Source organism: Schistocerca serialis, chromosome 1 (genome assembly GCF_023864345.2).
Source record: "Schistocerca serialis cubense isolate TAMUIC-IGC-003099 chromosome 1, iqSchSeri2.2, whole genome shotgun sequence".
NCBI lineage: Eukaryota > Metazoa > Arthropoda > Insecta > Orthoptera > Acrididae > Schistocerca > Schistocerca serialis.
Window position 1 is genome coordinate 366,947,960 of NC_064638.1, and position 13,784 is coordinate 366,961,743.

General features: G+C 37.3%; 1 protein-coding gene across 2 annotated transcripts in view; it reads right to left on the reverse strand.

Annotated features, from left to right (window-relative positions):
• Positions 1–13,784, reverse strand: part of LOC126470438 (U2 snRNP-associated SURP motif-containing protein) — a 161,165-nt gene that overhangs the window by 100,782 nt on the left and 46,599 nt on the right. The gene's annotated exons all lie outside the window — the stretch shown is intronic.

The following is a 13,784-nucleotide window of genomic DNA, read 5'->3' on the forward strand; positions in this document are numbered from 1 at the left end:
AGTGCTTAAAATGCTGGAACACATTTCAGTCATAATTAATAACAAAATAACTCCAAGCATACAAGAGCATCAGTATATTTGCAGGAATAATATAAAATAAATTGCACGCTATGTGCAAGGGTAACAGCTTTTGTACACCTTTCTCTTGTATTTACTGTTCAAAGTAGGGATTTTTCTGTCAGACACATTAATGTCAAATGGAAAAGCATGACACATACAAGAAGAGACAGTAAATATTTTGTTGATAAGAGATTTTCAGACTTTGCTCTCTCATCTTTATCTGGGTAACTTTTTGACTTCATTAGTGGTTCAGAATACTGCCGAAAGCAGGGAAAATCTGCCAGTTACTTCTCTAGCACTCTGAACTAACAATACAATACGTTTAACATGTATTTCTACCTTACAATCATTTCCATAGATAAAATAACAGCATTACTAATGCCATATGGCAGAATAATGGTCATTTCACTGCAGACACTTAAGCAGATTCCATAATAGCATATAGATTGCAGATTCAAAGCAGTATTGTTGGCATGTTACATACACAGAGTTTTGTAATATCTTTATCATTAATTTATAATGTTATAAATGGGAATCTATGGTGCTGCTGATATTTATGTTCTTTACTATCAGTTTTTATGAATGGTCTTTATTCTTGTTTGTATGAGTGTGCTTTGAACATTATATGTTTACATTAGTATAGTAAAATGTTTTCTTGTGTGCTATTTCAAACTGTAATCATTTTACTGAACATGAAACTGAAAAAACAACAGGTCACAAGCCCATACTATACTGTCCAGCCAATAAAGGCAGTTTATTATAAAATTACGAAAAAAAAACCTAAGTTCAATGATTTATTCAAAGCTGGAATTGTGGCCTTAAATTCATTACAGCTTATAGAAAAACTGAAAGCAATAGAGAACTATAGTACGTGACAATTTGCAATGAAAATATATCTTCAACATGAGATGGTATTGGAATGCAGCTCAAGTGAAGTAAAAGACAAGTTGAAAGTGTATAATGCTAGTGTCAGTTGGTCCAGCAGTTTACATGCACCTACACAACACAACAACCACAAAAAAAAGCCTGCGACAACTGAAAATGGTTATATGAAGAGTCAGGATTTTACAAAAGAACTGGTCAGCTGACAACACTTCCCACAACTTGACTGGAGAACTGTACATCAGCAGAAGAATGTGTATACAAAAGAATTTCCACTTCTAGCAAGTTAAATGCTTTGAATTTGGAAGAGAAAGATGAGTGAGTAGGTGAATTTTATTGGCATAGTTACTGTATGACTAAAAATCAATGGGTATGAGACTAGAGAATTCCATTACACCTACAACTTGAGACACCATTAAAACTGAACTGTTGCAGGAAGTGAAGGATGAACAGCATTGCAGCTCTCCTAGTGAACAAGAAAGATAACAAAAACTTTACACACAATTTCCTCAAAGAAACTAAGATGTTATGGCCATATTGAAAGAAACTGCCACAGGAAAACCAAGGGAAGTAACAAGTCTTTGGAAGGGGCTTCAAATTACAAGACAGTCTTCACTACAGAGGTAAAGTCATTAATAATGAATGGCATATTGACTCTGATGCTTTAGCACACATGTTCAAACAAATTTATGCAGATTGGTGTTAAAGTCACAGATGGTAATGGCAAAAAGATGAGAATTTAACTACTGATGGAAATGGCGACACTCATATTCAAGCACAAGCTAAAAAAAATAAAAAATAAATTAGAACAATAAATGTTCTTTACATGCCAATGTTAAGCACAAATTTACTCTATGTAAGTAGTGGAAAAAAAAGAGACATTTCATCACCTATGATAAACGAGACTCGCATTTACAATAAGGAAAACTATCTATTAACAACACCCATGCCTGATAATGGCACATATAAACTGGCCCAATCAGATAATTATTTAGTAGAGCCAAGTTTGTATCACTATTAAATGACTCCCAAATGCGAAATAGAAGACAGGACATTTAAGTCATGGCAGAACAGGAGCTTTGCAGAAAGGTAAGGCCAACAGCATTAATTACATGGGAACTATTGAGTCTCCATATGTTATGTGCTTGGAAGATAAACAGACAAAACTACCTTTTCAAAATTCTGAGTCGAGAGCAAAATGTATCCTTGAACTAATACATTCTGACTTGCGTAGGTCAATGGAAACAAGATCGATTAGAAGTGTCAGATATATCCTGACTAATAGATGATTATCTGAGGGAGATATTTTTGTATACATTAAGGGAAGAAGATCAAGTACAGGAAACTATTAAAAATTTCAAGAAGCTTGTGTAAAAACAAAACGGTAGCAAAATTAGAGCCTTGTGCACAGAAAATGGGAAGGAATATGTGAACCACGAACTGGCAAACTTCTTAAAGAATGAAGTAATAATTCGTCAAACAATAGTGTCCTACACACTGGATCAAAACAGAGTAGCAGAAAGTGATAACGGAATATTAGTACGAAAAGACCGATGCTTATTTTTTATGCGCGCTTACCAAAAGCGTATTGGAGTAGGCCACTCTACAGCACCTTAACAGATTACCTACACAATCTTTAAAAGGTGGGACACTAGAAGAAGCATTTACTGGAAGAGCCAAATCTTAGTCATGTAAGAATATTTATCAGCAAGGCCTCCAGTCATCTACCAACAGCAAGCAGACATAAATGAGATAAGAAGAAAACTGAATGCATACTGGTAGGATGGTGTTAACAGGGCAACGGATATCAGCTATTTCAACCCATCCAATGAAAATTAAGCAAAAGATGTGATATGCCAAGAAAACACTGTTCAGAAGAATGATGAAATAACACTGCTCAAAAAGTCTCTGAAGCCAGAAATTATTCCAAAAATTAAGCAAGATGAATCAGAAATAGTTGAATCTGATCCCATTACTGATGAGAATCAAGAAGATTCAAGAAGTATTTTACCAGATCAAATCAGCTCTGATAAGAGCAGCTTAGAAGATTCAAATTTATCAGATGCAAATATAAATGCTGCATCCTCGCAGCAAAACTGATCAGAACTTCATTCCAAAACCGATAAGGATGAATGATTATGTGACCTATTACTCTACAGACATGGATAAATCAGATTCATCATCATTAGAAGATGCTAACAAAGTAAAGAATCACACAGCTGGCTTGAGGAAATAAAATGATTGCAGTCACATACTGAAAATCATATGCGGAGAAAACTATCCTGCCTTCAGGTACAAAGCCAACAGACACCAAATAGATTTTAAAAACCAAAATAAATCTCCAAGGATACATTTAAGGATACAAAGCACAGCTAGCAGTTGAAGAACCCTCACAACACAAAGGGTTCAAACTATGAAGAGATGTATGCTCCCTGATATGCTATAATTCATTAATGTATGTTTTGGTTTAGCTTCTAAAAATGATGTAGACATAGATCACTTGGACATTTTTAGAGCATTCATACAAGGCGATTTGAACGTGTAGATTTTTGTCAAAATCCCCGAGACAAATTTTAACACTAGAACTGTTAAGGACAAATGTATCATAAGGTTTAAGAAAGCAGTTTATGGATTAAAACAAAGTATTTGTCACTGTAACATTAAGCTATATGCAACAATTTTGTAACTTTAACTTTTGAAGAAGTACAGTACATCCATGCGTTTATCAGAAGAATAACGGAAATAACACATTAACTGTTGTTGATGACTTGTTCATCAGTAAGCTTCTAAAAAGAACTCAACGAGCAATTTAAATTACAAGGGCCAGCAGAGGTGTCATGTTGCTTGGGCATCAGAATATTAAGAGATTGCAAAAGGCTACTATTATGGATAGATCTATCTTTTATAAAGGACAAATATTAAAAATAAATATAACATGGACAATCAACAGTATCAACACCTGTGAATAACAACCACATACATACAATGGAAAATCCAGGATGTAAAGTAACAATACAATGAAAAGGATAATTGCTAGGAACTATCCTTTTTTGTTATATTGTTACAATCACATACTTACACTAGATATGACACTCAAGACAAATGAAGAGAGAAAATTTTCCCTATAGAGAAACTAAACACAGTTTGATGTATGTGCAGATGGGAACCAGTGCTGATTTTGTACATGCAATCACAGTTGTAAGTCACTTCAACAGTGCTCCAAGTGTGCCTCACTGGCAGGCAGTTAAGAGAATCAGGAGACACTTCAAAGGCACTGAGAACTTTAAGATGTAATCTTCTAGGGAAGAAAAAACAACAACACAGGTTACAATGATGCAGACTGGGCAGGAGACAAAGAGGACAGGAAGTCTGTCAGTGTTTTTCTGTTGAAATCACGAGGTGCTGTAATTTTCTGGCCTAGCAAGAAGACCCACAATTGCTTTATCAACTACTGAAGCTGAATACATGGCCCTGGACTCAGCATGTCATGAGGAACTCTGGCTACAGAGATTAAAAAAGAAGCATCTTCATGCCCTGAAAATTATCCCATTAAATGTTATAGTGATAGCAGAGATGCAGCTGGTTTATCCAAAACAAGTGGATATCGCAGAAGTACAAAACATACTGATATCAGACACAATTTTATTCAAGAAAAGATACTCAGCTCAAGTTATAGAGGAACAAATCCCGACGCAGCAGGTGCTCAGTGACATGTTAAACAAGTTACTCGCTAGAGCATGACATCATCAAATGATTAATGAATGTGGATTGATAGTATGAAGTGTTTTAATTAGATACTGATTCTAAAGAGTGTTTTAAATGAGAATCTATGCCTCTGCTTATATGTATGTTCTACACACATTCTTTATTCCTTTCCATATGTGTACGTTAATTACATGTTTTCTTGTGTGCTGCTTAAAACCTTGACTGCTTTGCTGAATATTAAAGGAAAAAACATTTCAGATTTTTAACACATGTGAAGCATACTACTGCATCAATCCCAAAAGTAAGTGCAATTCCAAATGCCTACTTGGCATGGGCAACACAAAAAGGATGGTATGGCTCACAAAATGCTTATTGTGTAAAATAAATGTTGTTGTGAGGGATGGGAGTGGAGCTAAGAGGAACCAACTTCCAAACTTTTTGTCTTTTTTCTACTGTAAAAAATTGCCATCCTTTCACAAAGGCCTTCATCTTTTCCAGTTCTATCATTCCCTAACCCTCACCACTTTGATCTTACATAATGTACCCATTCACACACATGCCCTACTAAACTTCCTATACTCCTTTCAAGAGACTGTTTTACTTTGTAACATTTATGTCCTGCAATCCACATCCTCCTACAGTTGAAACACTACTGTGAGCATTATTTGAGGAATATACCTCAGTTAATTATATTCTACTCTTCCTGGTTGAGTAACTACTCACTGTATTCATTAGTCCCCTGCTGACCTCCCAAACCTTGTACTGTTGACCTGCTCCACTTTCCAGACACCTCAAAAATCCCCTTACCATCCTTAACAGACTGCTCCCAAACACCCTCTCCAAACTCTCATCACTGCACACTGCACCTTTTAATAACAGTGACTCTTTAAGAAATCTCAGACTTCTCAAAATGTCTTTTTATCTTCAGCCCCATAACTTGATTTAACCATGCTATACTTGTAAAAGACAAATTCACTTTTCTTTGAGCATTATCTTCACTGAAAGTTCTGCACGACTCACCACAATGAGCAGTCAGTCCGAATTACATACTCAAACTTTTCTCTAAAAGTTCACATCTCTTTCATTCATGATCTCCCCCCCCCCCCCCCCTTTTCCAATCCAGTAACTCAATGATCTCACTTGCCTCTTCTGCAAACTCCTTTTCTGATTAGTCCAATCTGAGGTTATGAGAGCAATACGATCTCAAGAACTTAATACAAAGCCTTACATAATGATTCTTTTTACTGATAAAGAGAAATCCAGCATAATATTCAAAATTTACGATCACTCCAAAACCCAATACTTTAACCAATTTCCTTTCTCACATTGGCAATCCTTTCATACACCGGCCCTTTACTTGGACCTGAAGCAAAGCTACACTAACCTAGTTCAAAAGGTCTTCCTCCTCACTGTCCCACTGCAGTTGGTCTGAACATACTCACAAGATCCTCTGCCTGGTTGACAAGCATTTCCAATTGACTGGCACAGTGTCCCTTTACATTTAAGACAGTAATCACTATCGTAGGCATTTTTTCCCTGTTTCTATTCATTACTACCAGTCTCTGAACTTATCACTGCAGACCTCCCATACCGATACATAACGATCCCCCCCCCCCCCCCCCCCAGCCCATCCATAAGTAAATAAATTCCCACAAGTTGCTGCCACAAAACACTATGTTCTATGTTTTAGAGTTGTTGAGATTCAAAATGCACAACCATAATTATTCTGAACAATTATTATTTCTTGTCTGAAGACCAAATCTACAGTGATAGGCACACATGTGGCACCTACCCATTACTAATGAGTGTTGCCTCAACTGTATGTGCGCCTCCTAAGAGGCGAGGCAGTGGGCAGTGTTTTTGTATTTACATTATGAAAGGACCAAAAGTTCTAAAGTGTCATTCTTCTAATCTGTTAAATGTGTCATCATTCAGCTGGATCAGAATGGTTGCATTTTCTCTGTTTTTGTTTTACGTTTAATTCTGAAATTCACCCCTTACTATAATCAAACAGTTATGCTTCAATTATTAATTCTGAAAAGAGAAAAACTTAAAATACGAATTCTGATGTAGATGTTTTTATATTATGTTCACTGTCCCCAAGCTTGGGATCAACATCTTATGATAAACAAATTCAAGTATGGTATACAGATGATGGGAGATCAATATCTCCTATCACCACAAAACTAGTACTACAAAAAGCTACCATTAATAAAACAGAAAATATGAACATAAAGTGATACAGGACTGATTTTACTGTAAAACAGAAAGTAAATGAAATATTCCAATTAATTCGTGGGATCAGTTATCATGAACTGTTCACCTCTGAATTACATGGAATCACGGAATATATTTATGCAGATGTAGGGGCAAGAGTAGGAAGATGAGGTACTTACAAAAAGAGTGTTTAAAGAAGACAACAGCAGAAAAAGGAACAAGGAGGTTAAGTTTAAGTAACATAACAATAAGCAATGCAAAATTTGCAGAGAGGAGATAGTAAGATAAATGAAATTAGCAATTATTTTGCACAAGTAAAAGTATTTCCCACTAATCGTGGACACTGCCACAGTGGGGTGACTTGCACAGTTCAGTGGTACAGCCAGCCATACCGTAGCTACAACTACATTGGAAAGGAGAGATAAAGCTAACATATTCTCCCCAATGAAAGAGTGGCAGCCTTTTCCATAGTTGCAGAGGCAACAGTCTTGATAACTGATTGATCTGGTCTTGTAACATAAGTCAACAAGGCCTAGCCATGTTAGCACTGCATACAGCTGAAACTAAAAGAAAACTGTAGCTCTTATATTTCCCATGTAGCTTTACTGTATGGCTTAATGACAATGACATCCCCGTGGGTAAAATATTGCAGTTGTAAAATGCTGGAATTCTATATGTTTGTATGTGTAGAATGTAATATATATTAAAACGGTAAACAAATTAGAGAATTTAAAATGGAAATGGATGGGTTGAAGTTATATATAGTGGAATTAATGAAGTGCTGTGGCAGAAAGAGTGTGATCTCTGGTCAGGTGAATAGAGCTTTATCAACACCAAGTACAATGGGGGCAATGCAGGAGTAGCTATAATAATGAATAAGAAAAAATGCTCGAGTATCTCTAATAATGAATAAGAAAAAATTAATGTAGGTAAGTGAGCTGAGCAAATTATCACAGCCAAGATAGATATAGAGCCAACATCCACTACAGCAGAACACATTTAAATGCTAACTAGCTCTGCATATGAGAAGGAAAAATAAAAGTAGAACATGGATTGGGGAAAAGAAATCAAAGGGAAACTCATGGGTAGTATTTTTAAGTGTTTAATTATTGTATACATGTTATTTAAGAAGAATGAATGAAGGTAGTGTATATGGAAGAAACCTGAAAACATCAGAAGGTTTCAGATAGACAACAGAAAGTTAGTTAGAAACCCTGAAACCAGTTTTGAAAACATTTCTGGGGCCGATGTGGACCGTAACCATAATTTATTGGTTGCAAACTGCAGAGTAAAACTGAAACATTGCAGAAAGGAAGGAAATTAGATTGCTGGGACATGTATTATTTGAAAGAGCCAGATGTTGCTAAATGTTTCAAAGGGAGCATTAGGCAATGATTGACTGAAACATGGTAAGAAGTACAACGGAAGATTAATAGGTAGCTTTGAAGTGGAATAGTGAAGGCAGCAGAGGTTCAAATAGGCAACAACAAAAGGCCTAGCAGAAATTCTTGGATAAGATAGTGGCACCAACATGCACTGCATGTAAGACTGAGGATACGAAAAATCAGGGCTGATACAGAGGAATTTAGACAGAAATGAAATGAATATAAGTGGTACAGGGTACCCTCCGCCACACGCCATATGATGGTTTGCAAAGTATCTAAGTAGTATAGATAACACAGGAGATATTGAATTTAACTGATGAAAGAAGAAAATATGAAAATAAAGCAAAAGAAGCCTGTGAAAGAGAATACGAATGTCTCAAAAATGAGACTGATAGAAAGTGTCAAATGGCTGTGGAGAAACAGCTAAAGGACAAAAGCTAGACAGCAGAAGTATGTTTACATAAAGGTAAAAAGATGCATGCAGCCCCCAGATGATTTAAAGTGCCTTTGGACACAAGAGATGCACCAGTATCAATATCAAAAGCCCAAATGGCAAGCCAGTACCAAGTAAAAATGGGCTATGAAGACAGAATTATAGAAAGGGGACAGGAAGTACATGAAGATGAGATAGGCTACACGATACTGCGAGAAGTGTTTCACAGAACACTGAAAGACCTGAGTCAAAACAAGGTCCTTGGAGCATATGACATTCCGACTGAAATGTAGAGATCTTTTGGGAATCTAGTCGCAACAAAATTATACCACTTGGCACGCAAGAGACACAATATAAGATAGACAAAATAGCATCAGTCTTCAAGAAGAATGTAATAATACCAATTCTGAAAAGGCAGGTACTGACAGGTGTGAATTTTACTGAACTATCAATTCAATAAGTTGTGCCTGCAAAGCACAGAGAGAAATTACTTAAAAAAGAATGGAAAAACTGGTAAATGATGGCCCTGAGTAAGGTCAGTTTGGGTTCTGAAGAAATGTAGGTGCAGGAGACGAAATACTGATCATATGACTTATTTCAGAAGACAAATTAGAGAAAGACAAACCTACACTTAAAGCATTTGCAGATTTAAAATAATAATGTGGTACTGTTTACTATAGTACACCCTCTAAAATTCTGAAGGTACCAGGATTCAAATACAGGGAGCAAAAGGCTGTAGATAATTTCCAGTCACTAGACTACAGTATTAAGGACTGAAGGCCATGAAATGGAAGCAGCAACTGACAAAGGAGTCAGACAGGGTTTTACCCTATACCCAGTGTTACTCAGTCTGTACAGTGAGCAAGCATTAAAGGAAACTAAGGATACCATTGGAGAAGGAATTAAAGTTCATGGAAAAGAAATAAAAACTATGAGGTTTGCCAATGACATTGCAATTCTGTCAATGGACGGAAGCAAGCATGTTTGCTGCCTTGTAATAGTGGCAAGTCAGTGGAAAAGATGGATTTTCCATTCTCTGTTTACCCAACTCCAAGGTCAAACCAGGCGCATATTCTGCGCGTACTTTGCAGAGAAAGAGTTGCACAACTGAGAAACACAAAAATTAAATATTGATATAATTTTGTAATTTGTTCATAGCATTATGTAGAATGATGTAGACATAAAAAATACCAAGCTTGAGCAAAATCCAACACGTAGTTTCCACAAAAAACACTGTTTTTCAAAATTTCACACTGCAGGGAAAAAGATATAAACAGTTGGAATTTTGAGATTATACAAGTTTTGAAGTTAAATAGTATGTATAAGACTTGATAAAATGATCTTCCATACTTTGAGCTTATTAAAGAAATATGAATTTTGAACTAAAAGGACAGAAAATCTTAATAGTAATAATAAGCCTGAGTTCGGACACTACAGCACTATATCCCACATAAGAAATAATGACAATGCACCAAACTACAGTGCATTTAATGAATTTTACAAAGGTACAGCAATAGCAGAAGAGACAGTTCAGAGGGTAGAGTCCACTCAAGGTTCCTTTGAAAAAATTGCAACAATTACAATTAATCAGATATTACAGTAAAATTAAATGTAAATGTTCTTTAAGTATAGATCGATAGTTTCACAGGCGATATGATATCAACTGGACAAATCATTAATTATTTAGTTGGAGAGAAGGCTCTTTGTAAGAACAGAGGAAGGGGTCTGGCACTTCAGTAGCAACCATTTCATTTCACAGTCCACTCCAGACAAAACCAAGGCTACATAAGCAACACTGAAGCTGCCACATGGTTCATTCACTGAAAGTCTTTTGCCAACAGCATGTGTCGCTATCAAACAGGCCAGTGTAAAGTTCTGCAATGGAACTTTGTTGTTATGTAATCTGCAGTTGCAATGCTTGAAATGCCTCTTTCATGCTGGTCAAAAATGGTTTGTGTACTGCCCCTCATATTCTAAATGTATGTGCAATGTGAAGTAAAAAAATTACCAGTTTTATGTAAGCAATAAACAGTATTTTGAATTATTAAAACTATTTATTAGTTACAGAACAGTAATCCGCATGAAATGAAATTCTCTGACCTGTCCCATGTGCTTTTTAGAGGAGTAAAAATTGATGGATTTTACATAGGATCTTGTGCCTGTGAAACAACAGAATTCTATATATGTGCTGTTATTAAAGACAGCGAAATTTTAATTTGTCATCAGTATTTCCTTACTCAGTTTCAAATTAGAGAGTATGACTTTTTCAGTTTAGGTGAACTGAAATGTGGACATGTGGACTGTAGAATGTAAGTACAGTATCATGTGTTAGAAGCAATTTACAAGCTCTTGTGGCATAGCCGCAGGAACAACCTAACAAACCCGTCACTTCACTACAAGGAATAACTGAATGGACTGAATAGTGTCTTGAAAAGAGGTTTTAAGATATCAACAAAAGAGAAAAAGGCTAATGAAATGTAGTCAAACTAAATCAGGTGATGCTGAAGAAATTACATCAGGAAATGATACACTAAAAGCAATAGATGAGGTTTGCTATTTGGGCAGCAAATTAACTGATGATGGCTGAAGTAGACAGAATATAAAATGCAGGCTGCCTGTAGAATGAAAAGCATTTCTGAAAAAGAGGAATTTATTAAGATCTAATATAATTTTAAATTATAGGAAACGTAACTACTCATCTATAGTTAGTGGGGTGTGGTGCACAGAAACACACAACAGAAAACTGTTTACATTAGCTTTTGAGTTTTTGCTCCTTCCCTATTCCCTAGTGGAAGCATGTGTGCTCTCGCACGCACCCCCCCCCCCCCCAACAAACACACAGGGATATGAACAGGGAAAGGGAACTTCCTTGGTCTTGTTGTGCAGTGAGTTATCTGTGGAAATATCCGGCTCAATGCACTGTCGATAATCCACAGTCAGCCTCACCATGGTCACAGGCTTGTGCGTTTGAGTACTTCGGTGTGTGTGTGTGTGTGTGTGTGTGTGTGTGTGTGTGTGTGTGTGTGTTTATCTGAAATGAAGCATTGTACAGAAGTGAAATGTGGAAAATACCATATTCAGACGAGAATATAAGTTTTAAAAAGGTGGTGCTTTAGAAGAATGGTGAGATCAAGTAACTAATGAAGAGCTCCTGAATTGAACCAGAAGAGGGTGTGGGAGGGAGGGGGGGGGGGGGGGGGAGGGGGGGGACCTGGCAGAACTTTACTAAAAGAAGAGATCAGCTGAGCTGATAGGATACATCCTGAGCCATGAAGATTCATCAATTTGGTAATGGCAGGAGATGTGGAGGGTAAGAACTGTAGAGACCAAGAGATGAATACAGTGAACAGGTTGAAATGTATGTAAGCTGCAATAGTTACTTGGAGATGATGAGGCTTTCACAGGATAGAGCAGTGCAGAAAGCTGGGCCAAACCAGTTTTTGGGCTGAAAACATAGCAACTACTTTCTTAGATTTTCGGAATGTTACAGAGTAAAATATTCATTCTGGAATAAATTCACAGATCATGGTCATGGACAAGCTCTTCTCTGCTGCTTCCTTTCTTCTAAGGATGTCAGTCTATCAAGGTATGAAACAGAGCAACCCTGTGATGAATTAAGAAAATAAGAAACAATGGCCAATGAAATTCCTAGTCAAACTCTAAGCCATCTCTACATGACTCAAGTGGTGTTAGTGGAATGCAATGGTCCTGGTACGATTCTAGTTCCATTATATAACTGAATGCTATCAGAAAGTATTGTTATAATATACACTGTCCAATCACATTAATGTGACCACCGCCTATGTTCGATGTCACTGTGCAATAACCACTCACACACGGCATGTGGCAGCACTGGCATTGCAGGGTACATAAAGCATGTTCAAGGTCAGAAAATAGTGCATGTGCCGTCGTTAATGGAGTGAGTCATCTGACGTCCAAAAGGATATGATCACTGCATTTTGGGCCAAGGGTGGAAGCACTTCCAAAATAGCTAAGTTTGGAAACTGTCCATATGCTGCCATGGTTAAATGGTGCAAAATGCTGCTATACAAAACTGGGGCAATGTCAGCTCTGGTGCACCAAGGGCCGTAGGTGACAGGGGTGAATGATGGCTGCAGAGATGTGCATGGGAAAATAGGTGTGCAACTGTAGAGCAACTGACCATCCAGATAAACCAAGGCGTTGCTAACAATCTCCTCAATGACAATTACTGCATACTGGCCTCCGCAGCAAGTGCCTGGTTCATGCACCCATGCGACTGCAGGAATTTGCACATCAATGCACAACTCGACATACACCGAGTGGCAACAGGTGGCCTTTTTAGATGAATCACGTGAAAAATCTGAAAGAAGACAACCTGCAACAATCGTTGGAAGGATCCAGGCCAGGGGAGAAGGCACTGTGGTCTGGGGAATGCTTTCATAGCATTCCCTGGGTGATCTAGTCATTCTGGAAGGCACAATGGATCAAGATAAGTATCACCTATCCTTCGGGACCAAGTCCACCCCCACATGCAACTTTTTTTTCCTTTTCCTCGGCATTATAACGTCTACTAGCAGGACAATATAACATGCCACGTAGCTCGCAGTGCATGTGTGTGTGTTTTGAAGAGCACTAAGATGAGTTTGTCATACTCCCTTGGCCACCGATCTCCTCAGTTTGAAACCCAGTCAAAAATCTGTGGGATCTCCTCAATTGGGCTTTCGCATCATGTATCCTCAACTGGGAAACTCAGTGCACTTGGCCACAGCACTGGGGTCAGCATGGCTCCACATCCCTGTCCTCACCTTCCAGAATCTCAATAACACTCTTCCAGCATGTATTGAGCAGTCTTTGCAGCAAAATATGGTTATTCAGGCTTTTGCTAAATAGTCACATTAATGTGACTTGACAGTGTAGAAGCTGCCACAGAGAGAAAGACTCACTCTTAAAAGCTGTTGTTACTGTCTTTTGTATGTTTATTTTTTGTATCTGTAGCAAGATTTTGCCTTAGGATGACTACTACTAATAATATCTGTTCTTAGGTAAAACTCTCACAGCTTATGAACTTGTCAGTCACTCTCATCAGACTACAGTTTCATTTCTGGAAACAATTATCATCA